The 25805-nt window shown below is 38.1% G+C and overlaps 1 protein-coding gene across 5 annotated transcripts in view; it reads right to left on the bottom strand.

Moving 5' to 3' along the window:
• The window catches only part of EXTL3 (exostosin like glycosyltransferase 3), a 142561-nt gene that overhangs the window by 41025 nt on the left and 75731 nt on the right, over positions 1-25805 (bottom strand). The window contains exons 1-2 of one of the 5 annotated variants that reach the window (XM_045994927.1): positions 20089-20115; positions 8656-8665 (exon numbers count right to left, since the gene is read on the bottom strand). The exons of 3 other annotated variants lie outside the window; for them this stretch is intronic. The gene's annotated coding sequence lies outside the window, so the exon portion shown is untranslated. Of the gene's footprint in view, positions 1-8655; positions 8666-13510; positions 13524-20088; positions 20116-25805 lie in introns of those variants that run through there. One more of the 5 variants, XM_045994935.1, reaches the window with a different exon arrangement.

The raw sequence follows: 25805 nt of genomic DNA, 5'->3' as shown, positions 1-25805 counted from the left end.
ACCTCCAGCCAAGAATACTCTATCCAGCCATGAATACTCTAAACAGCAAGGCTATAATCCAGAATACAAGGGGAGATAAATAGTTTCTCAGAGAAACAAAAATTAAAGGAGTTCATGACCACTAAACCAGCCCTGCTAGAACTATTAAAGAGAATTCCTTGAGAAGAAAGGGAAGACCAAAAATGACAGTATGATTATAGGAAACACAAAAGCAGTACAAAAATGAGTATTTATGTAAAAATTCAGTTAAGGAACCCACAAAATAAAGATACAGAGTATACACCATATACCTAAAATGTGAGGAGGAGAGGAGTAAAGAATGGTTCCAATTTAAATGATCATCAACTTAATATAGACTAACATATGCAAAAGATGTTATCGATAAACCTAATGGTAAGGATGCCTGGGTGGCTCAGTTGCTTAAGCGTCTGCCTTTAGGTCAGGTCATGATCCCAGTGTCGTGAGATCAAGTCCCACATTGGGCTCCCTGCTCAGCAGAGAGCCTGCTTCTCCCTTTGCCTGCTGTTCTCCCTGCTTGTGCTCTCTCTAACAAATCGATAAATAAAAATCTTTTTTTAAGTATAAATAAATAAACTTAATGGTAACCACAAATCAAAAACTACTAATAGATACGCAAAGAATAGGAAAGGAATCCAAACACAACGCTGAGGTAAACTAATGAGCCATGAAAGAAAAAGAAAAAGCTCAGAGAAAAACTTCAGAAACAATCACAAAACAAGGACTAAAACAGCAATAAATGCACATCTGTCAATAATTACTTTTTTTTTTTTAAAGATTTTATTTATTTATTTGACAGAGAGAGAGATCACAAGTAGGCAGAGAGGCAGGCAGAGAGAGAGGAGGAAACAGGCTCCCCGCGGAGCAGAGAGCCCGATGCGGGGCTCGATCCCAGGACACTGAGATCATGACCTGAGCTGAAGGCAGCGGCTTAATCCACTGAGCCACCCAGGCGCCCCAATAATTACTTTTTTTTTTAAAGATTTATTTTAGAGAGAGAGGGAGAGAGCGCGCAAGTGTAGACACAAGGGTGCAGGGGTAGGGGCAGGGGGGATGAGAAAAATCCTCAAGCCAGCTCCTCACTGTGCACTGAGCCCAATGTGGGGCTGACATCATTACCTGAGCTGGAAATCAAGAGTTGGACGCTTAGCCAACTGAGCCCCCAGGTGTCCCTATCAATAATTACTTTGACTATAAGTGGACTAAATGCTCCAATCAAAAGACATATAGTGACAGAGTGAGTAAAAAAACAAGACCCACCTATATGCTGCTTACAGGAGGCTCATTTAAGACCTAAAAACACCTGCAGATCGAAAGTGAAGGAATGGAGAAGCATTTATCACGGAAATGCTATCAAAGAGAGCTGGAGTAGCAAATACCCACATCAGACAAAACAGATTTTAAAACAAAGACTATAACAACAGACAAAAAGACACTATATAATAATAAAAGGGAAAATCCAAGAAGATATAACAATTGTAAATATCTATCCACCCAATGAGAGTACCCAAATGTATAAACAGTTAATAACAAACAAAAAACCTAGTCAATACTAATGTAATAATAGTAGAGAAATTTACTTACTTGTTTATTTATTTACTTTTTTTAAGCAAGCTCTACACCCAACATGGGGCTTGAACACACAACCCTGAGATCAAGAGTCACATGTTCTACCAACTGAGCCAGCCAGTGCCCCAGTAATAGTAGAGGACTTTAACACCTCACTTACATCAACTGACAGATCATCCAATCAGAAAATCAACAAGGAAAAATGGCTTTGAATGATACCAGATCAAGGGGATTTAACAGATATATTTAGAACATTCCATCCTTAAACACAGAATACACATTCTTTTCAAGTGTACATGGAACATTCTCCAGAACAGATCACATATGAGGCCAAAAAACAAGTCTCAACAAACTGAAAAGGACTGAAATCATACCATGCATCTTTTCTGACCACAACACTACACAACTAGAAATCAACCACAACAAAAATCTGGAAAGACCACAAATACATGGAGGTTAAATAACATGCTACTAAACAATGAAAGGGTCAACCAAGAACACAAAGGAGAAATCAAAAAGCACATGGGAACAAATGAAAATAAAAAACATAGGGTCCCAAACCTTTGGAATGTAGCAAAAGCAAAAAGGGAGGGAAGTTTACAACAATTCAGACCTACCTCATGAAGAAAAATCTCAAATGAACAACCTAAACTTACATCTAAAGGAGCTAGAAAAAGAACAACAAACAAAACCCAAACCCAGTAGATAGAAGGAAATAATTACGATCAGAGTAGAAATAAATGATACAGAAACAAACACCCCCCCCCCAGTAGCACAGATACATAAACCAGCAACTGGTTCTTTGAAAGGATCAACAAAATTCATAAACCTCTACCCAGACTCCTCAAAAAACAAAGAGGGGGTGCCTGTGTAGCTCATCTAGTTAAGCATCTGGTTCTTGATTTCAACTCAGATCGTGATCTCAGTGTTGTAAGCTCAAGCCCTGCATCGGGCTCTGTGCTCAGTGTAGAATCTGCTCCAAAATTCTCTCTCCCCCTCTCTCTTTGCCCCTCCCCTTATTCTCTCTCTAAAATAAAATTACTAAAAAACAACAACAACAACAAAAAAAAAAACCCCAACATCACAGAAATGCAAACAATTTTAAGAGAATATTATGAAATACTAATACCAACGAATTGGACAGCCTAGAGGAAATGGATATATTCCTAGAACATATAGCCTACCAAAACTCAATAAGAAGAAACAGAAAATTTGAATAGATCAATTATCAGCAAGGAGGTTGAATCAGTAATCAAAAATAAATAAATAAACTCCCAAAGAATGAAAGTCCATGACCAGACAGCTTCACAGGCAAATTCTACCAAACATTTAAAGAAGAGTTAATACTGATTCTTCTCAAACTATTCCAAAAAGTAGAAGAGGAAAGAAAACCTCCAAATTCACTGTATGAGGCCAGCATTACCTTGATACCAAAACCAGATAAAGATACCAAAAAAAAAAAAAAAAAAAAAAAAGAGAGGGAAAGAGAGAGAGAGAACTACGGGCCATATCTTTGATGAACACCAATGCAAAAATTCTCACAACATATTAGTAAACAGAATCCAACAATACATTAAAAAAATCATTCACCACAATCAAGTAGGATTTAATCCGGGTATGCAATGGTGGTTCAATATCCACAAATCAATCAGTATCATACATCACAACAATAAGAGAAAACACAAAACCACATGATCAACTCGAAAGATGCAGAAAAAAATCTGACAAAGTACAGCATCTATTTATGATAAAAGTCCTCAACAAAGTCGGTTTAGAGGGAACATACCTCACATAATAAAGGCATATGTGAAAAACTCACAGTGCACATCATATTCAATGGCAAAAAAACGAGAGCTTTTCCTCTAAGGTCAAGAATAAGACAAGGATGTCCACTCTTATCAACAGAGTACTGGAAGTTCTAGCCACAGCAATCAGACAAAAAAATAAAAGGTATCCAAATTGGTAAGGAAGAAGTAGAACTTTCACTATTTGCAGACGACATGTTACTCTACACAGAAAACCCTAAAGACTACACCAAAAAACTACAAGAACAGATAAATGAATTCAGTAAAGTTGCAAGATACAAAACAAATGTAGAGAAATCTGTTGCATTTCTATACACCAATAATGAAGCAGCAGAAAGACAAATTAAGAAAACAATCTCATTTATCACTGCATCAAAAATAATAAGATACCTAGGAATAAAGCTAATCAAAGAGGTAAAAGACCTGTACTCTGAAAACTATAAAACACTGATGAAAGAAACTGAAAATGACACAAAGCAATGGAAAGATATTCCATGCTCAAGGAATGGAAGAACAAATATTATTAAAATGTTTATACTACCCAACGCAATCTACACTTTTTAATGCAATCTCTACCAAAATACCAATAGTATTCTTCACGAACTAGACCCAAAAAATCCTAAAATTTACGTGGAACCATAAAAGATCATGAATTGCCAAAGCAATTCTGAGAAGAAAAAAATAACAAAACACAAAGCTGGAGGTATCATAATTCTGGACTTCAACTTATATTACAAAGCTGTAACAATAAAAACAGTATGGAACTGGAACAAAAACAAGACACATAGATGAATGGAACAGAACAGAAAAACCAAGAAATGAACCCACAACTGTATGGTCAATTAATCTTCAACAAAGCAGGAAAAAATATCCAATGGGAAGAAGACAAACTCTTGAACAAATGCTGTTGGGAAAACTGGACAGCAACGCGCAAAAGAATGAAACTGGACCACTTATTTACACCACCCACAATAATAAACTCAAAATTGATTAAAGACCTAATCCAAATGTGAGACTTTGAAACCATAAAAATCTTACAAGAGAGTACAGGCAGTAAGGTCTCTGACCATCAACTGTTGCAACATTTTTCTAGATATATATCCTGAGACAAGGGAAACAAAAGTAAAAATAAACTATTGGGACTTTATCAAAATAAAACGCTTATGCACAGCCAAGAGAAATAATCAACAAAACTAAAAGGCAACCTATGGAATAGGAGAGGTTATCTGCAAATGACATGTATGATACAGGGTTAGTATCCAAAATATATAAAAAAATTATACAAATCAACACCCCAAAACAGATAATCCAATTAAAAATGGGCAGAAGATGGGCATCTGGGTGGCTCAGTGGGTTAAGCCTCTGCCTTCGGCTCAGATCATGATCCCAGGGTTCTGGGATCGAGCCCCGCATCGGGCTCTCTGCTCTGCGGACAGCCTGCTTCCTCCTCTCTCTCTCTCTCTGCCTGCCTCTCTGCCTACTTGTGATCTCTGTCTGTCAGATAAATAAATAAAATCTTAAAAAAAAAGATTATACAAATCAACACCCCAAAACAGATAATCCAATTAAAAATGGGCAGAAGATGGGCGTCTGGGTGGCTCAGTGGGTTAAGCCTCTGCCTTCAGCTCAGGTCATGATCTCAGGGTCCTGGGATCGAGTTCCGCATCGGGCTCTCTGCTCAGCAGGGAGCCTGCTTCCCCCCCCCCACCCCGACTGCCTCTCTGCCTACTTGTGATCTCTGTCAAATAAATAAATAAAATCTTTAAAAAAAAATGGGCAGAAGAAATAAACAGACATTTTTCCAAAGAAGTCACACAGATGGCTAACAAACACATGAAAAGATGCTCAACGTCACTCATCATCAAGGAAATGCAAATTGAAACTATAATATCACCTTACACCAGTCAGAATGGTGACAATCAAAAACACAAGAAACAACAAATGTTGACTAGGATGTGGAGAAAAAGGAACGTCTTGCACAGTTGGTGGGAATACAAACTGGTGCAGCCACTGTAGAAAATGGTACTGAGGTTCCTCAGAAAGTAAAAATAGAACTATCCTATGATCCGTTAATTATGCTATCGGGTATTAATAAAAAAATACAAAAATTCTGATTCAAAGGGATACATGAAGCCATATGTTTTTGGCATCATTATTTACAACAGCTAAATTATGGAAGCAGCCCAAGTGCCCATCAATAGATGAATGGATAAAGAAGATGCGATGTGTGTGTATATCTATATAATGGAATATTATTTGGCCATAAAAAAGAATGAAATGTTGCTATTTGCAATGACATGGATGGAGCCAAAGAGCATAATACTAGATGAAATAAGCAAGTCAGAGAAAGACAAATACCATATACCATATGAGTTTTCACTCCGATGTGGAATTTAAGAAACAAAACAATAAAAGGAAAAAAAGAGATAAGCCAAGAAAAAGACCCTTAACTATTGAGAACAAACTGATGGTTATCAGTGGGGAGATGGCTGGGGGGCGGGGAGGGAAATAAGTGATGGGGATTAAGGAGTACAAATTTGTGATGAACACTGGGTGATGTATGGAATTGGTGAAACACTATTATATACCAAAAACTAATATAACACTTTATGCTAACTATACTGGAATTAAAATGAAATGAAATAAAATAAAAAATAAAATGAATGTTTTTACTGACAACTATGAAAAGCCTTCCCTTATGTATATTAGGTGACCACAGAATTTAATATTCAAACAGAGACACTCAAGTGAAAAGGGGTGATATTGATAATTATACTGGAACAAGAAGCATATAAATTGACATTTGAAGACAAACCATCCACATATACAGTTACCTATTTATGTGCTCAAAGAGGGAATAAATTAAAACACTGAATTGTTAAAAAAAAAATCCCTACCTATTAGAAGTATATACTGAGATTTTTATTTTTTTTTTTAAGATTTTATTTATTTATCTGACAGACACACCAACAGAGGAAACATAAGCAGGGGAAGCAGCAAAAGGAGAGGGAGAAGCAGGCTCCCCGCTGAGCAGGGAGCCCGACATAAGGCTCTACCCCAGGACCCTGGGATTATGACCTGAGCAGAAGGCAGATGCTCAACAACAAAGCCACCCCAGGCGCCCCTATATGGAGATTTTTACAGAGAAAACAATTTATCCAGAATTTGCTTAAAAATAAACAGGATGAGGGACGCCTGGGTGGCTCAGTCCGTTAAGCTGCTGCCTTAGGCTCAGGTCGTGATCCTAGGGTCCTGGGATCGAGTCCTGCATCATGCTCCTTGCTTGAGGGAGCCTGCTTCTCTCCCTCCTCCTCTACCTGCTTGTTCTCTCTCTCTCTCTCTCTGACAAATAAATAAATTAATTATTTTTTAAAAAATAAATAAATAAACAGGATGAGTGAGGATGGTAAAGTGTGTTTTGAAGTTCAGATGAAACAAGATTAACCATGAGCTAACTATTGTTGACACTGCATGATGAGGATATAGGGAAGTTTATTATACTGTAGTCTGTATTTACATATGTTTGAAATTTCTCATATTTAAAGCTCTAAAATATACTACACAGAGTCTAAACAAAAATTTTCTTAAAGTCATTTGCTGACTGACTATACTAAATCTGATATTGTTTGTGCTACCAACTTACATGAACACAGGTGGAAACAGAAACAAATGGGAATCAATAATTCAAAAGAATTTTCCCATCAAGTTCCATCCCCTTTTATCAGAATAAAGCAAAACTATTGTCAGTGTCCAAGAGCATGAACTTTCTTTCCTAAACAGACAATTAAATTATTTCAAGCACAAAAGAAAACGAAAACCCTCAGAGTCTCTTCTGTAAAAAGAAAAAAAAAATGAATCTCTTCTTTCATTCTCTGTAAAATGACAATGAAGTTCTATACAGAAATAAATGTCACTGAAACATTGATAAGGAACAATCTCCAGAGATTTTCTTTACTCCAAATACAATATAACCTGCCTTATTCTCTGTCATCTGCCCAGAACTGAACACCTAGCTTGTCAGCCTGCCCCTACAAAGCATTCTATACATAGCAACCAGAATCATCATCTTAAAACATGAATTAGAATTTTGGTGGTTCAAGAGCGCAGTGTAAGAAGACACTGAACTCACCTCCTACCAAGGTCACACTGAATTTATACCTACATATAAAGCAATTCCTCCTGAAGAAGAACTGAGGGCTCATTGAAGAGATTCTGCACCAAAAAAAAAAAAAAAAAAAAGAGGGAACACACTTAGAAAATGGTAGGAGAGACAGAAACACTGAAAGACTGTAACAACAGGAATCCCACCCCAAAACACCATCCTGCAGTGGGGAGCTATATTACTGAGGGGCCTGTGCACTGGTTCATGTATCCCAGGGCACAGCGAGAAAACAGTGATTTCAAGGGCAACTACACCACAAGTGAAAGAAATTCATTTACTAACTCTTGAGCATACACGAAACAGGAGGAAAATTGCTTGAGTTCTGTGGGGTCAGAGGCACTAATAGCAAGCCTCTCCACCTTGATAGCATGAATATGATATGATATGATATGATATGATATGATATGATAGCAAGGTATACATGCTCTAGCTAGTGTGCTAAGGCCTCCCCAGCACACTCCAGACCCCAACCCACCCCAGCTCCGGGTGTCCCACCAAGGCAGCTCCTGTGCAACATGCTACAGGCTCACTTGGCCCATGCCCACTCCAGCTGGCCTTACAAGAAATGTTAAGGAGTCTTTAAGTGGAAAAGAAAAGGCCATAACTAGAAATAAGAAAATCAACCATAACTACAATAAATAGTTAAGGGATAAAAAAATGAACATATAAAATATGAAGTCAAACACATAAAACAGGATAAAGGGTAAAAACATAGCACTTTTAGAATTTATAATGTGTCTGAACTTAAGTGACTATCAGCTACATATAAAGATCAATATATATGAACCTCGCAGTAACCACAAACCAAAACCTACAGAAGATATGCAAAAAGTAAAGACAAAGGAACCCAAACATAACACTAAAGAAAACCATCAAACCACAAGAAAAGGGACAAAGAGAAGGAACAAAAAGAGCTAAAAAAACAAGAAAACAATTAACAAAATGTCAATAAGCACATATCTATCAATAATTAATTTAATGTAAAGAGACTAAATGCTTCAATCAAAAGATATAGGGTGGGGGTGCCTGGGTGGCTCAGTGGGTTAAAGCCTCTGCCTTTGGCTCAGGTCATGATTCCACAGCCCTGGGATCGAGCCCCACATCGGGCTCTCTGTTCAGCAGAGAGCCTGCCTCCCCCCTCTCTATGCCTGCCTCTGCCTACTTGTGATCTCTGTCTATTGAATAAATAAATAAAATCTTTTAAAAAAAAAGATATAGGGTGAACAATTTTTTTAAAAAAAGATCCATCTATATGCTGCCTATAAGAGTCCAGATCTCAAGACACACAAAGGCTGACAGTAAAGGGATAGAAAAAGATATTCCATGCAAATGTAAATAAAAGAAAGCTGAAGTAGCAATACTTGTCATCAGACAAAATAGACTATAAAACAAAAACTGTAACAAAACACAAAGAAGGAGGGCACCTAGGTGCCTCAGTCAGTTAGGCATCGGCCTTCGGCTCAGCTCATGATGCCAAGGTCTTAGTACCAAGCCCCAAGTCATCAGGTTCCCTGCTCAGCAAGAAGCCTACTTCTCCCTCTTCCTCTGCCTGCCACTCCCCCACTTATGTGTGCTCTCTCTCTGACAAATAAAATCTTTTAAACACACACACACACACACACACACACACAAGGGCATTACATAATGATAAAGGAGTCAATCTGGTAAGAGGATATAGCATGCATATTTATGTACCTAACATAGGAGTTGTTTTAATATTAAAAACAAATATTAATGGATATAAAGGGAGAAATGGACAATAATACAATAACAGTAGGGAAAATCATACTCCCAATTATATCAACGCATAGATCATCTAGACAGAAAATCAGTAAGTAAACACTGGCCTGAACCACCACCACAAAAAAAAGGAGTAAGTTACAGGTCAATATCCTTGATGAATACAGATGCAAAAAACTTCAATAAGATATTAGCCAACTGGGGAGAGAGGTAAGATGGTGAAGGAGTAGGGGATACTCATTTTATCTGGTTCCTGGAATTCAGCTAGATAGCTATCAAATCATTCTGAACACCTGTGAACTCAACCAGCAATCTGAGAAAAGAATTGCTGCAATTCTACAAATAGAAAAGCAATCACTTTTTGCAAGGTAGGAGGTAGGAAAAAATGAATCTGAGGCAATATATCATCGGAAGATAAACTGCAGGGGGAGGAAGCCTCTATAAGCCTCAAAAAGTGATATAAGCAGTGGAGAACAAAAGCGGAACTTTTAGAAGCTCATTAGGGGATGCCCCTGCCTGAATAATTTTTGCTCAGGTGGCAAAGTGGATCAGAATCCCAGGTGCGACAGTGTGATCTCAGGATACCTGGGGTCACAAAAAAACGGGGGTACCTGAGTGTGGCAGAGTTTCCAAGTACTGGAGCAGGGAAGCCAGCTGCAAGGAGTAAGCACAGGTTTGAGCTTTGTGCTCAATGTTGGCATAAACTGCAAAATGAAGCCCAGTCATGTGACTGCTCTGCAAGCAGGAGCCCAACAAGAGGCAAGACCATGGCAAGACCCCACACCCTCTCCCAGGAGGACCAGCACTGGCTTGCACCACTGGAGTCCATAAATTTTGGAGACTTGAAACGGAGTCGCATGCCTGTTGATCATGGGATGCTTCGGTGGCTCAGTGGGTTAATCGGCTGCCTTCAGCTCGGGTCATGATCCTGGGGTCCTGGGATTGAGTACTACATCGGGCTCCTTGCTCAGCAGGAAGCCTGCTTCTCTCTCTGCCTTTGCCTGCCACTCTGCTTACTTGTGCTCTCTCTCTGACAAAAAAACAATAAATAAAATCTTAAAAAACAAAACAAAACAAAATGCTTGATCATAGGCTGCTTGAACAGTGAATGCAGACAGAAACCAGGGAGACAAGAGTGACTGCTTTTCTGTGAGGGCACACTGAAGAGTCAGGGGTGCAAACTTTCAGCTCCAGGCCTGGATACTGGGAAGCTGCAGTTTTCATACCCCAAATTGGTGCTGAAATCAACCAGTTTAGATTTTAGAGAACAAAAGCCACACAGAGCAATCTGGGGTTGCATACACTGAGCTTCGCCCCCTGGTAAGGGGGATGCAATTCCACTCAGGCAAAGACACCCGAGAATCAGCCCAACAGGCCCCTTCCCCAGAAAACCAGCAGGAACTTCCAGCTAATACCAAGTTTACTGATCACAGAGAACTGCAAAACTCTGGGGGAAATTAGAATTTGTGGGGTTTTTTCCTCACAATTATTTAGCCTTTCAGTTTTAAGTTTTTTCCTTTTCAGCCAATTCCTTATTTTGTCAACTTTTAAAATTTCCATTTCTACATTTATGTTTTATATATATATACATATATATATTTCATTTTTGGCTTCCTTTCATTGGATTCAGTTTTATTTTTGTATATGTATATAAGCTTTTATTTTACAATTTGGGGATCTAGTTTCTAGTTTTGATTATTCAAACCAAAATACAACCAGGCAGGACCTACTTTAATATTCTGTTCTGTTCAACTCTGTTTGATTTTATTCTCTATTCTTTCTTTTTTGATTTCTGATCTCTTCTGATTTGTTTAGTATATATTTTTCTGGTATCATTGTTGCTATTTTTTTTTTTTTCTTTCTCTCACCTATTCTTCTCTAGACCTAATGACAAAATAGAAGAACTCACCGTCAAAATAAAGAGAACAAGAGGTAGTACTCACTGACAGGGATTTAATTAATATGGGTGTAAGTAAGATGTCAGAACTAAGAATTCAAAACAATAATTATAAAGATACTAGCAGGGCTTGGGATAAAACACAGAAGACACTAGAGAATCTCTTACTGGAGGAAAAAACCTAAAATCTAAACGGGTTGATATCAAAAAGGCTATTGCTGAGATGCAATAAAAAATGGAGGTCCTATTCTAAGATAAACGAAGCAGAAGAGTCAGTGCTATAGAAGACAAAATGATGGAGAATAAACAAGCTGAGAAAAGGAGATAAAACAACTACTGGATCATGAGGGGAGAATTCGAGAGATCAGTAATAATATAAAGTGAGAAAATATTAGAATAATTGGGAACCCAGAGGAAGAGGAAGGGGCGGGGTTAGAGGTTTATTTGAGCAAACTATACCTGAGAACTTCCCTAATCTGAGGAAAGAAACAGTCATTCAAGTCCAGGAGACACAGAACCCCCCTCAAAATCAATAAAAATAGGTGAACACCTTGACATATAATAGTGAAATTTGCAAATCTCAAAGACAAAGAGAAAATTCTAAAAGCAGCTTGGGGACAAGAGGCCCATTACCTACAAGGGTAAAACGTAAGGCTGACAGCAGACCTAGCCACAAAGACCCAGCAGGCCAGGCATTTAGCATATTCAGGGTGCTAAATGAGAAAAACATGCAGCCAAGAATACTTTATCCAGCAAGGCTGATGTTCAAAACAGAAGAGATAAAGAACTTCCAGGACAAACAGAAACTAAAAGAATTTCTGATCACTAAACCAACCATGCAAGAAATACTAAAAGGGATCCTTTAAGTGAAGAAAGAGTCCAAAAGTAACACAAGCCAGAAGAAAAACAAACAAACAAACAAACAAACAAAAAAGACAAAAGCCCAAAAGAGTGACCTCGCAGGTAATAAATACAAGGGCACTAAATTCCTATCTTTCACTAGCTACCTGAATGTTAATGGGCTAAATGCTCCAATCAAAAGACATAGGATATCAGAATGGATTGAAAAAACAAGACCCATTGATGTGCTATCTACAAGAGACTCATTTTAGAACCAAAGATACCCCAGATTGAAAGTAAGGGGATGAAGAACCATTTACCACACTAATGAACCATCAAAAGAAAGCTGGGGTAGCAATTCTTGTATCAGACAAATTAGATTTATTAATTTATTACCAAAAACTGTAATAAGAGATGAAGAAGTATACTGTATCATAATTAAAGGGTCTATCCAACAAGATCTAGCAATTGTAAATATTTAAGCCCCTAACTTGGGAGCAGCCAGTTACATAAACCAATTAATAAAAAAATTAAAGAAACACATTGATAATAATACAATAATAGTAGGGGACTTTAATATCCCAATCGCTGCAGTGGACAAATCATCTTAGCAGAAGATCAACAAGGAAACAAGGGCTTTGAATGACACACTGGACCAGAGGGACTTCACAGGTATATTCAGAGCATTTCATCCTAAAGCAACAGAATACACATTTTTCTCAAGTGTACATGGAACATTCTCCAGAATAGATCACATACTGGGTCACAAATCAGGTCTCAACCAGTACTAAATGACTGGGATTATTCCCTGCGTATTTTCAGACAACAATGCTTTAAAACTGAAGCTCAGGGGCACCTGGGAGGTTCAGTTGGGTAAGTGGCTGCCTTTGCCTCAGGTCACGATCCTGGAGTCCTGGGATTGAGGCCCTCATTGGGCTCCCAGCTTGGTGGGGAGTCTGCTTCTCCTCTTCCTCTCTCACTCTATGCCACACTGCTTTGTGCTTTCTCTAATTTTAAAAACAAAACCAAACTCAATTACAAGAGAAAATGTGGAAGGAACACAAACACATGGAGGATAAAGAGCATCCTACTGAAAAATGAATGGATCAACCAGGAAATTAAAGAGTTCAAAAAGTTCATGGAAACAAAAGAAAATGAAAACACAATTGTTCAAAATCTTTGGAATGCAACAAAGGTGATCCTAAGAGGGAAGTATATAGCAATACAAGCCTTTCTCGAGAAACAAGGTCTCAAATACACAACCTGAACTTACACTTAAAGGACCTGGAGAAAGAATAGCAAATAAAGCCTAAACCCAGCAGAAGAAGAGAAATAATAAAGATTAGAGCAGAAATCAATGAAATAGAAACAAAAAGAACAGTAGAACGATTAACAAAACTAGGAGCTGGTTCTTTGAAAGTATTAGTAAAATTCATAGACACCTGGCTAGACTTATCAAAAAGAGAAAGGACCGGGCACCTGGGTGGCTCAGTGGTTTAAGCCGCTGTCTTCGGCTCAGGTCATGATCTCGGGGTCCTGGGATCGAGTCCCGCATCGGGCTCTCTGCTTGGCAGGGAGCCTGCTTCCCTCTCTCTCTCTCTCTGCCTGCCTCTCTGCCTACTGTGATCTCTCTCTGTGAAATAAATAAATAAAATCTTAAAAAAAAAAAAAGAGAGAAAGGACCCAAATAAATAAAATCATGAATGAAAGAGGAGAGATCACAATTAACACTGAAGAAATACAATTATATGACCATATTATGAGCAACAATATGCCAACAAATTAGGCAATCTAGAAAAAATGGATGCATACCAAAAAACATAAACTACCAAAACTGAAACAGGAAGAAATAGAAAACCTGAACATACCCAAAATTAGCAAGCAAATTGAAGCAGTAATCAAAAATCTCCAACAAATAAGATGGGCTGGATGGGTTTCCCAGGGGATTTCACCAAACATTTAAAGAATAATTAATACCTATTCTTCAGAAGCTGTTTCAAAAAAATACAAATAGAAGGAAAACTTCCAAACTCATTTTATGAGATCAGCATTACCTTGATCCCAAAATCAAACAAGGACCCCACCAAAAAGGAGAATTACAGACCAATATCCCTGATGAACATGGATGCAAAAATTCTCATTAAGATACTAGCCAATGGGATCCAACAGTACATTAAAAAGATTATTCGCACAACCAAGTGGGATTTATTCCTGGGCTGCAAGGGTAGTTCATCATCTGCAAATCAATCAGTGTGATATAGCACATTAATAAAAGAAATAACAAGAACCATATGATCCTCTCAACAGATACAGAAAAAGCATTTGGCAAAGTATAGCACCCTTTCTTAATGAAAACTCTCCACAGTGTAGGGACAGAGGGAACATACCTAAATATCATAAAAGCCATGTATGAAAAGCTCCCAGCAAATATCGTTCTCAATTGGGAAAAACTGAGAGCTTTTCCCCTAAGGTTGGGAACACAGCAGAGATGTCCACTATCACTGTTGTTATTCAACATAGCACTAGAAGTCCTAGCCTCGGCAATCAGACAACAAAAAGAAATTAAAAGCATCCAGATGGGTAAAGAAGAAATCATACCCTCACTCTTCGCAGGTGACATGAAACTCTATGTGGAAAACCCAAAAGACTCCATTCCAAAGTTGCTAGAAGTCATACAGGAATTCAGCAAAATGGCAGGATATAAAAACAATGCACAGAATTGTACAAAAAACTGTAAGATACCTAGGAATAAATCCAACCAAAGAGGCAAAGAATCCATTCTCTGAGAACTATAAACACTCATGAAAGAAATGGAGGAAGACACAAAGAAATGGAAAAACGTTCCATGCTCATGGACTGGAGGAACAAATATTGTTAAAATGACTATGCTACTCAGAGCAAACTACACATTCAATGAAATCCCTATCAGAATACCATAACATTTTTACAGAGCTGGAACAAATAATCCTAAAATTTGTATGGTACCAGAAAAGACCCCCAAATAGCCAAAGGAATGCTGAAAAAGAAAACCAAAGCAGATGGCATCACAATTTCAGACTTCAAGCTCTATTACAAAGCTGTAATCATCAAGACAGTATGGTACTGACACAAAACAGACACAAAGATCAATGGAACAGAACAGAGAACCCAGAAATGGACCTTCAGCTCTATGGTCAACTAACCTTCAACAAAGCAGGAAAGAATATCCAATGGAAAAAAGACAGTCTCTTCAACAAATGGTGTTGGGAAAATCGGACAGCCACATGCAGAAGAATGAAACTGGACCATTTTCTCACAACACACACAAAAATAGACTCAAAATGGATGAAAGACCTCAATGTGAGACAGGAATCCATCAAAATTCTGGAGGAGAACACAGGCAGCAACTTCTTTGATCTCAGCCACAGCAACTTTTTACTAGACACATCTCCAAAGGCAAGGGGAAAAAAGCAAAAATGAACTACCAGGACTTCATCAAGATAAAAAGCTTTTGCACAACAAAGGAAACAGTCAACAAAACCAAAAGACAACCTACAGAATGGGAGAAGGTATCTGCAAATGTGTTATCAGATAAAGGGCTTGTATCCAAAATCTGTAAGTAACTTACCAAACTCAACATCCAAAAAGGAAATAATCCAGTCAAGAAATGGGCAAAAGACATGAACAGACATTTCTCCAAAGACATACAAATGGTCGCCAGATACATGAAAATGCTCAACATCACCTGGCATCAGGGAAATGCAAAACCACAATGAGATACCACCTCATTCAGTCAGAAAGGCTAAAATTAACAAGTAAGGAAACAACAAATGTTGGCAAGGATGCAGAGAAAGGGGAACCCTCTTACACTGCTGGTGGGAATGTAAGCTGGTACAGCCGTTCTGGAAAACAGTATGGAGGTTCCTCAGAAAGTTTTAAACAGCGACCCTATGACCTGGCAATTGCACCACTAGGTATTTACCCAAAGGATACAAATGTAGTGAACCGAAGGGGCATGTGCACCCCAGTATTTATAGTAGCAATGTCCACAATACCCAAACTATGGAAAGAGCCCATATGTCTATCAACAGATGAATAGATAAAGAAGATGTGCTATATATATATGGTAGAATATTAATTAGCCATCAAAAAATGCAATCTTACTGTTTGCAACAACACAGATGAAACTAGAGGGTATTTTATGCTAAGAAATAAGTCGATCAGAAAAAAGACAATTACCATATCATTTCACTCATATATGGAATTTAAGAAACAAAAGAGCATCATGGGGGAAGGGAGGGAAATATAAAATAAGACAAAAATCAGTGGGGCGCCTGGGTGGCTCAGTGGGTTAAAGCCTCTGCCTTTGGCTCAGGTCATGATCCCAGGGTCCTGGGATCGAGCCCCAAGTCAGGCTCTCTGCTCAGCAGGGAGCCTGCTTCCCGCTCGCTCTCTGCCTGCCTCTCTGCCTACTTGTGATCTCTGTCAAATAAATAAATAAAATCTTTAAAAAAAATAAGACAAAATCAGAGAGGGAGACAAACCATAAGAGACTCAACTATAGGAAACAGACTGAGGGTTGCTGAAGGGGTGAGAGTTGGGAGGTTGGGTATCCAGGTGAGGGGTATTAAGGAGGGCACATGATGTAATGACCACTGGGTGAAGTGGCAGGATACAAAATTAACATACAAAAATTAGTAGCATTTCTATACACTAATAATGAGTGATTAGAAAGAGACATGAAGAAAACAACCACATTTACAATTGCAACAAAAAGAATAAAATGTCGGGGCACCTGGGTGGCTCAGTCTTTAAGCCTCTGCCTTCCGCTCACGTCATGATCCCAGGGTCCTGGGATCGAGCCCCGCATCGGGCTCCCTGCTCATTGAGAAGCCTGCTTCTCCCTCTCCCACTCCCCCTGCTTGTGCTCCCTCTCTCGTTGTGTCTCTGTCAAATAATAAAATCTTAAAAAAAAAAAAAAAAAAGAATAAAATGTCACTTTTATTCTTGCCTCTGCTCTCTACTGATGTGCTATGTTGGGGGTTCCAGAATGGTTAAGTGGTTCAGGATACACAGCCTCTTGAGCACCAGGCAGGGCACCAGGGCAGAGGTGTGTGGCTGTAGCTGGGATGGGTCTGAGGACCCCCTGACCTGAATGTGTGGAAGGCAGCAGCCTAGCCTAGGTCACATAGAACCCTAAGAGGTCCCTAAGAGGCCCCCAGTCTGAGATCCCATGCCAGGATAGGAAAAGACTGGTTTGAATGCATTTTAGTTTACTGATCATCAACTGTATGCCAAGGAGTTTTTAATATAAGCAGAGATTTCTTCCATGTGAAAGAGAGGCCTCACTGTACAACTGCATGTATGCCTGCCCTAACAGAGTGTGAAATCAAGTCAACATTCAAGTAAAGTGTATTTAAAGTTTTAGATCTTGATAACTGTTTCAAGTTGTAAAACTTTGCAAAAATCAAATGAATATCATCAACAATGCAGGTGAAAGATGTATGCTTGAAACACAGACTCCTGCTAAATGAATGCTTTCTGGGCACACGAAAGGTGACCAGAGGATGTCCCTGGTAAAAAATTTGAAAACTTGATCTTCACAAGAGCTTCTTGGATCATTTAAAATTTCCAGAAGTCTGAGGGGTACTAAAACTATTGCTTTTGGACAGTCCATAAATATACATTTAAACCAGTGGGACTACTGAAGAAATATTTCAGTAAGCTTCTTGGAAAAAAAGAAAGAATAAAATACTTAAAAATAAATTTCACCAAGGAGGTAAAAGATGTGTACTCTGTAAACTACAGGACATTGATAAAGGAAACTGAAGACAACATAAACAAACAGAAAGATGGTCTGTGTAAATGTTGTTAAAATCTCCATACTAGGGGCGCCTGGGTGGCTCAGTGGGTTAAGCCGCTGCCTTCAGCTCAGGTCATGATCTCAGGGTCCTGGGATCGAGTCCCGCATCGGGCTCTCTGCTTAGTGGAGAGCCTGCTTCCCTTCCTCTCTCTCTGCCTGCCTCTCTTGTGATTTCTCTCTGTCAAATAAATGAATAAAATCTTAAAAAAAAAAAAAAATCTCCATACTACCTGAAGCAATCTGCAGAATTGATGCAGTCCTCATCAAAATACCAATGGCATTTTTCACAAAAAGAATAAATAATTCTAAAATTTGTATAAAACAAAAAAAAACCACCTTCAAAGAGCTAAAGCAATTTTTTTTTTAAAGATTTTATTTATTTATTTATTTGACACAGAGAGAGAGAGAGAGAGAGAGAGAGCAAGAGAGGGAACACAATCAGGGGGAGCGGGAAAGGGAGAAGCAGGCTTACCATCGAGCAGGGAGCCCGATGCAGGGCTCAATCCCAGGACCCTGGGATTATGACCTGGGTTGAAGGCAGATGCTTATCGACTGAGCCACCCAGGAGACCCTAAAGCAATCTTGAGAAAGAAAAAGCTGGAGGTATTATGCTCCCTGATTTCAAACTATACCACGAAGATATAGTAATCAAAACAGTATGATACGGCCACAAAAACACAATAAAATCAATGGAATAGAGAGCCCAGAAGTAAACCCATGCATATATGGTCAATTTACAATGGAAGCACCAAAAATATACAATGGGGAAAGGATATTCTCTTCAATAAATGGTGCTGGGAAAACTGGGCAGTCACATACAAAAGAATGAAATGAACTAGGTCCTTATCTTACACCACACACAAAAATAAATTCAAAATGGACTGAAGACTTGAATGCAAGATGTGAAACCATAAAACTCCTAGAAGGAAATACAGGTAGTAAGCTATCTCACATCAGTTTCAGCAATATTTTTTAGACCAGTCTCCTTGGCAAGGGCAAGAAAAACTAAAATACACAAATGAGATTATATCCAACCAAAAAGCTTTTGCACAGCAAAGGAAACCATCAACAAAATGAAAAGGCAACTAGAGAATGGGAGAAGATATTTGCAAATCATACATCTGATATAAGGAGTTAATACTAAAAATACATAAAGAACTTATAAAATTTAATATCAAAGAACCAAACAACCTGATTAAAAAATGGGCAGAGGACTTGAATAGCCATTTTTCCAGAGAAGACATACAAATGCCCAAAAGGGACATGAAAAGATGCTCAACATCATTAATCATCAAGGAAATGCAAATCAAAACCACAATGATATAGCACTTCATACCAATCAGATTGGGTATTATCAAAAAAGACAAAAATTACAAGTGTTGGTGAGGATGTGAAAAAAAAGTACATCATGAGAAGGTGTACCTTCTCAACCAGTTGGTGTAGCTACAATGGACAACAGTATGGAAGTTCCTCAAAAAATTTAAAATAGAACATACCATCCAGCAATTCCACTTCCTTGTATTTATGCAAAGAAAACATAAACAGCAGTTTGAAGAGAGATATACACCTCCATGTTCACTGTAACATTTTCACAATAGCCAAGAATATGGAAGCAATCAAAGTGCCCAGCAACAGATAAATGGATAAAGATGTGGTGTATATATATATATACACAATGGAGTATCACTCAGCCATAAAGAAGAATGAAATCTTACCATCTGAGACAACATAATAAACCTAGAGGATATAATGCTAAGTGATAGAAGTCAGACACAGAAAAACAAATACTGTATGATTTCATATGTATGTGATCTAAAAAACAGAATAAACAAAAGAGAAATGGACTCAAATACAGGAATCAAACTGTTAATTATAAGAGGAGGCCTTGGTGGGGTAGGGGTGTGCAAAATAGGTAAGGAGGGTTAAGATGTACAAATTTCCAGCTACAAAATAAGTAAGTCATGGGGTTATAAAGTACAATTTAGGGAATATAATCGATAATATTGTAATAACTTTGTAATGTGACAGATATAATCAGATGTATTGTCATCCAATTCATTTCAGGAATCATTTCACAATGTATAAAAATATCAAATCACTGTGATGTACTCCCAAAACTAATAGGATATTATGTCATTTATATATCAATTAAACAAACAAATAAATATGAATTAGACCATGTCTCCCTCCTCAAAAATTTTCAGGGGCAGGGCACCTGGGTGGCTCAGTCATTAAGCATCTGCCTTCAGCTCAGGTCATAATCCCAGGGTCCGGGGATTTAGCCCCACATTGGCCTCCCTGTTAGGTGGGAAGCCTGCTTCTCACACTCCCTCTGCTTGTGTTCCCTCACTCGCTGTCTCTTTCTGTCAAATAAATAAATAAATAACCAAAAAAAATTTTTTTAAATGTTTTTTTCAGTGGCTTCCCACTGTACTGCCAGGCTCTTCATAACTAGATCCTGACCACCGACCTAATCTCATTTGCTATCACTGTTCCACTTCCTTCCTCAACTTTAGCTACACTGGCCTCCCTTCAGTTCCTTAACTACACCAAGCTCTTTACTGCCTCTCAGAACTTTTACACCTGCCACTCTTTTAGTCTCAAAGGCTCTTCCCCAGAGTTTCTCTGGCCAACTCTCATCCTTCAGTTTTTAATTTTCTTGCTATTTCTGTTTAAAGCAGTTTCTTACCCCCTGACACTTTCTGGCATTGATCTACTGATTTCTTTTGTAACATCTTTCATTTAATTCATTTAATTCTTGAGGACAGGAATCTCATTTGCTTGGCTCACCGCTATATCACCAGTACCCAGCAGAGTGTCTGGCACACTATAAGTGCTCTATAAATACCTGTTAAATAAATGAACTATATCACCCATCATTTTCTCATTCTACTTTCTACTTGATTTCCCAGGAAACCATACTTCCTGGTGTTCTACCTATTTCCCTGACTTGTTCTTTCTTTCTGCTTTGTTGGCACCCAGTATTCCTACCTCATAAGGAAAATGATCCTCAAAGGTTTTCAACATACCTGATAATGAATCCATCCACTTAAATGGCTTCAACCCCCAGACCTATTACTCCAACCCTACCCTTTCTGCTCTGCACTAGTAGACCAACATTTCCAACGCCCTAAAGGATACCTCTCCTAGGATATATATCACAGTCATGACTCCAAATATCTCATCTCTCCAGAAACTTGCAGTTCTGCCCATAATACTACATTCTTCCAGTCTTACCAACTAGAAACAGTGTGATATATAGATAGGAGTACAGACCTCAGGGCTTACCAGACCTGGATCAAATCCCAGCTTTATAAGCTATTAGATGGTCACTTAACCATTCTGAGCCACAGTTTTTCATCACTAAAATGATAACAGCGATGCTCAGGATTGTTGTGAGAATTAGAAATAGTAAGTAAAAATTAACCTGCACAGTATCTGACATATAGTAGGCTATTTGCCAGCCACAAGTCTTAGAATTAGTTTTATTTTTTTAAAAGATTTGAGAGAGAGAGAAAAATAAGAGAGAGAGCACTAGTGGGAGGGGCAGAGGGAGAGAGAATCTCAAGCAGACTCTGCACTGAGCATGGAGCCTAACATGGTGCTCAATCTCATGACCCTGGGATCACAACCTAAGCTGAAACCGAGTCAGATGCTTAAACAACTGTGCCACCCAGGCATCCCTTAGAGTTATTTTTAATTCCTCCAACTGCTTATGTCCACATCTGATCTCATGCCAAACTATATCCATTCTTTCTTATAATAATAATTATGGTAGTACTATTTATAATAGCAATAATAATTTATAATAATGTTTGCATTTATCCCTACTGCCTGTATCTAGTATAGGACCATAAGAAACAATAATGCCTAATCTCCACACTCCATCAACTTATCCTATTTCACTCTAACTGAATATTTTTTATTTCATCTAATAGTGCTTCAGCTTAAATAATTTCAATTGACCTTTGATTTCACCAAACCATTCTTCTGTTATGTATAGTCTATCGTTCATTTAATTCAATAAATTCTTTTTAAAAAGATTTTATTTATGTATTTGAGAGAGAGAGCACGAGTGGGGTGAGGGGCAGAGGAAGACAGAGAAGCAGACTCCCCACTGAGCAGGGAGCCCAACACAAGGCTCAATTTCAGGACCCCAAGTTCATAACCTGAACTGAAGGCAGATGCTTAGCTGACTGAGCCACCCAGGAACCCCTACAGATTTGATTCTAATTGACTATTTTTCCACCCTTAATCAAGGGCCGTATTTACTTGTTTCTTTGCAGTCTTGGAATTTATTATATATAGCACATAAAGTTTTCCAACTAAATCATTTTTAAGTGTGCCACTCAGCAGCATTAATTACATTCACAATGTTGTACAACCATCACCACTATGTATTTCCAAATCCTTTTTATGACCCTGAAAAGAAATTCTTGTAACATCAAGCAGTAACTCTCTCTTTCCCTCTCTTCCCAGTCCCTGGTAACCTCTAATTTACTTTGTCTCCATCAATTTGCCTATTCTAGATATTCATCTAAGTAGAATCATATAGTATCTGTCCTTATGTGCCTAGCTTATGTTACTCAGCATAATGTTTCAAGGTTCATCTACATAATAGCATGTCTCAGAACTTCATTCCTTTTTATGGCTGAACAATATTCCACTGTATGTATATACATCCATTTTGTTCATCCATTCATCTGTTGATGGACACTTAGGTTGCTTCCATCTTTTCAAATACTGAGGTATTAGTTAATATTGGCCTAGTTTAACTTTTTCCATTCTTTTTCTAGCAAACTTTCTATTTCCATATGTTTCAGGTACCTCTTACAAATATTCGAGAATGAGATTTCACTTTTTAAATAATATTCCAATATAACAATCTTTGTCTCTAAACTAGTGTTTGGTCCACTTTTGCTTATTGTGATACATTGAGATTTACTTATAACAATCTTAATCTATGTTATGTTTGTCTTTGCTCCTCACCCCTATCCTGTTAGTTATCAAGGTTTTTTCTTCTTTTCAAAACCCTCCACCAATCTGTAAGTTATACATTCAAATTTATCTTCTTTAGAGGTTACTCTTAAAATGTAACATGCATCCCTGACTTAAGTCAAAAGCTTACCATATCTCTAATATTTCCTCCCTCTTCTCAATTAATAAAAGATCTTCTTCACCTATGCTGATCTACCTCCTGAGTTTTTCATCATCACTGGCTAACATTTTATTGTTTTTAGCCTTTATTATTACTAGAATTCACACGTGTTTAGATTCACTCATATATTTACTGGTTTCCTTACTCAAAATTCCATTCCTTTTTGCATCATTCCTTCCCTCTGGTTTTCTTTTTCCTTAGATAGTTCTTCTCAGTGACAGATTGTTGGTGGTAAACTGTTTTTATGTGAAAACACTTTATTTTACCTAAATCATGGTGACAATCTAGCTGGATATACAACTCTTGGCTCATAATTCTTTTCCACCAAAAGTGAAAAATCCTCTGGATTTCATCACTGCTGCTGAGAAGTGAAATGTCAATCTAATGGATGTACCTTAAAATCTGACTTTTCATCCTGGTTGTATTTAAGATCCTTTCATCTATGGAGTTCTGTATGTATCTACATATACAATGGGGGCAATAGGGGGAGGGACAGTCAGCATTCATTAAACATTGATTCTTAAGATTTATGTCTTTCATTAATCTAGAAAATTCTCTGCTGTCATCTCTTTGAATTTTGGCTATCCCTCATTCTCTCCTTCTTGAACTCCTATTAAATGACTAGATACAAGTTAGACTTTTTCATTCCATTCTCCATGTCCTTAAGACTCTCTTTTAAAAATTTTCTTTGTCCTTTGTGTTACCTTCTGGAAACTTCCTCAGATCTATCCAGTTTAGGAGTCAGGAATTTTTTTTGGTAAAGAGCCACAAACTAAATATATTAGACTTTGGGAGCCACATACAGTCTATGTAGAGAGAATATTTTCTTTTGCTAGGATGCCTGGATGGCTCAGTCAGGTAAGTGTCTGCCTTTGGCTCAAGTCATGACTCTAAAGTCCTGGATTTGAGTCCTATATCAGGCTCCTTGCTCAGAAGGAGCCTGCTTCTCCCTCCACCTACAGCTCTCCCTGGTTGTACTCTCATGTGCTCTCTCTCTGACAAAATCTTCAAAAAAAAAAAAAAAAGAATATTTTCTTTTTTCTTTTATCTCTTTATTTTTTAAAAAAACAATCCTCTAAAAATGAAAACACCATTCTTACCATGCAGGCTTTACAGAAACAAGCCAAAACCCAGATTCCAATAAGCCATAGTTCGTCAAATCCAGATCAAGTTCATTAATTCTCTCTTCTGTATCTAAGCAGCTGTTTATCCTACCCACTGGATTTGGGTTTTTTCCTACCCCCTGGGTTTTAATTTCAATGACTATTTTATGTTTCCAGAAGTTCTACTGGCTCCTTTGTTTTCTAACATGCCGTTGTTTATGATAGCACCTATTCTTTCTCACGTTTCCTGTACCTTTCCTTCATGTGTTTAGTTTGTTCTATCTGCTAATTCTTGCTTAAAGACAAATAATGGATTGTTTACTCACATGCTGTATAATTCTATATAGAGTTCATTTTTGGTAGTGCTTTATTCTAGGAAACACACGTGTTCTGGGTTGAGGATATGTGCCTCAAGAACGAGTTCTGTTTTCCAACACCGCTGTCATATTAACAGGCTTAAACCACTTTTTTAATATCAATTTTCAATCTGGAGATTCTACTAGATCCCATAGGTATTGCAAATTTGAACATAATAACCATATGAAGGAAAGTCATGGTCTTGAGCTCTCTGCAGATATTCCCTTCCCCAATGAATCCAGGATTCAGGCTAACAGAAACATCTCTGTGCTCACAGGCAGATACATATATTTTTTTTTCAGTTTTTTTTTTTCTTTTCAGCGTAACAGAATTCATTGTTTATGCACCACACCCAGTGCTCCATGCAATACGTGCCCTTTATAATACCCACCACCTGGCTCCCCAACCTCCCAACTCCCGCCCCTTCAAAACCCTCAGACTGTTTTTCAGAGTCCATAGTCTCTGATGGTTCATCTCCCCTTCCAATTTCCCTCAACTTAATCTACCTACTCCTTCAGTGAATGTTCAGCCCTTCGAATATCTATAGTCTTACCTGGTGTCTCAATTCTAACACTCACAGGCCTAAGGGTTTTTCTCTTATCTCTATTAAAACTAAAATGCAAGTTACCAAGATTAGCAAACAAACACTCTAAGGGGGCTATAAAATCAAACTGCACACCATATGCTTTTTCAATCCCAACCTTCCCTGCTCCCACCATACTTTTACCTTTTTTTTTCTTGAGAGCAAAATATGCATTTTGTAGCAGTGGGGATTTCTATTTATCAAGGCTGCTATTTTGCCAAAACCAGAAACCTCTTCCAGTCTTTTCTCTATGCATGAATAGACATGCTTACAAAAACATACAAAATGTTTCAAATCGTGACTCTTTTAAGCACTGTCCCAATACAAAGAATGAGCTGGCTCAAGCTGTGCTCTTTTCCAATCTTCATCTCTCCTTCCCAACAACCACGCCAAAAGACACTTGGATTGGTATTCTTTGTCTTTTCCATTTATGCACTAATTTTTTTTAAAGATTTTATTTGTTTATTTGACAGACAGAGATCACAAGTAGGCAGAGAGGCATGCAGAGAGAGAGGAGGAAGCAGGGTCCCTGATGAGCAGAGAGCCCGATTCGGGGCTTGATCCTAAGACCCTGTGATCATGACCCAAGCCGAAGGCAGAGGCTTCAACCCACTGAGCCACCCAGGTGCCCCTATGCACTAATTTTGGGGGGCCAATTTTAAAGACTTACCTCTTTCAAAAAGGTTTCTCCAACTACACTAGATTACTCAACTCTCTAAACACACACTGTA

The sequence above is a fragment of the Meles meles genome, chromosome 2 (assembly GCF_922984935.1).
Source record: "Meles meles chromosome 2, mMelMel3.1 paternal haplotype, whole genome shotgun sequence".
NCBI classification, from domain to species: Eukaryota; Metazoa; Chordata; class Mammalia; order Carnivora; family Mustelidae; genus Meles; species Meles meles.
The sequence above is the reverse complement of the archived record's forward strand: the minus strand, read 5'-3'. Positions and strand labels throughout refer to the sequence as shown.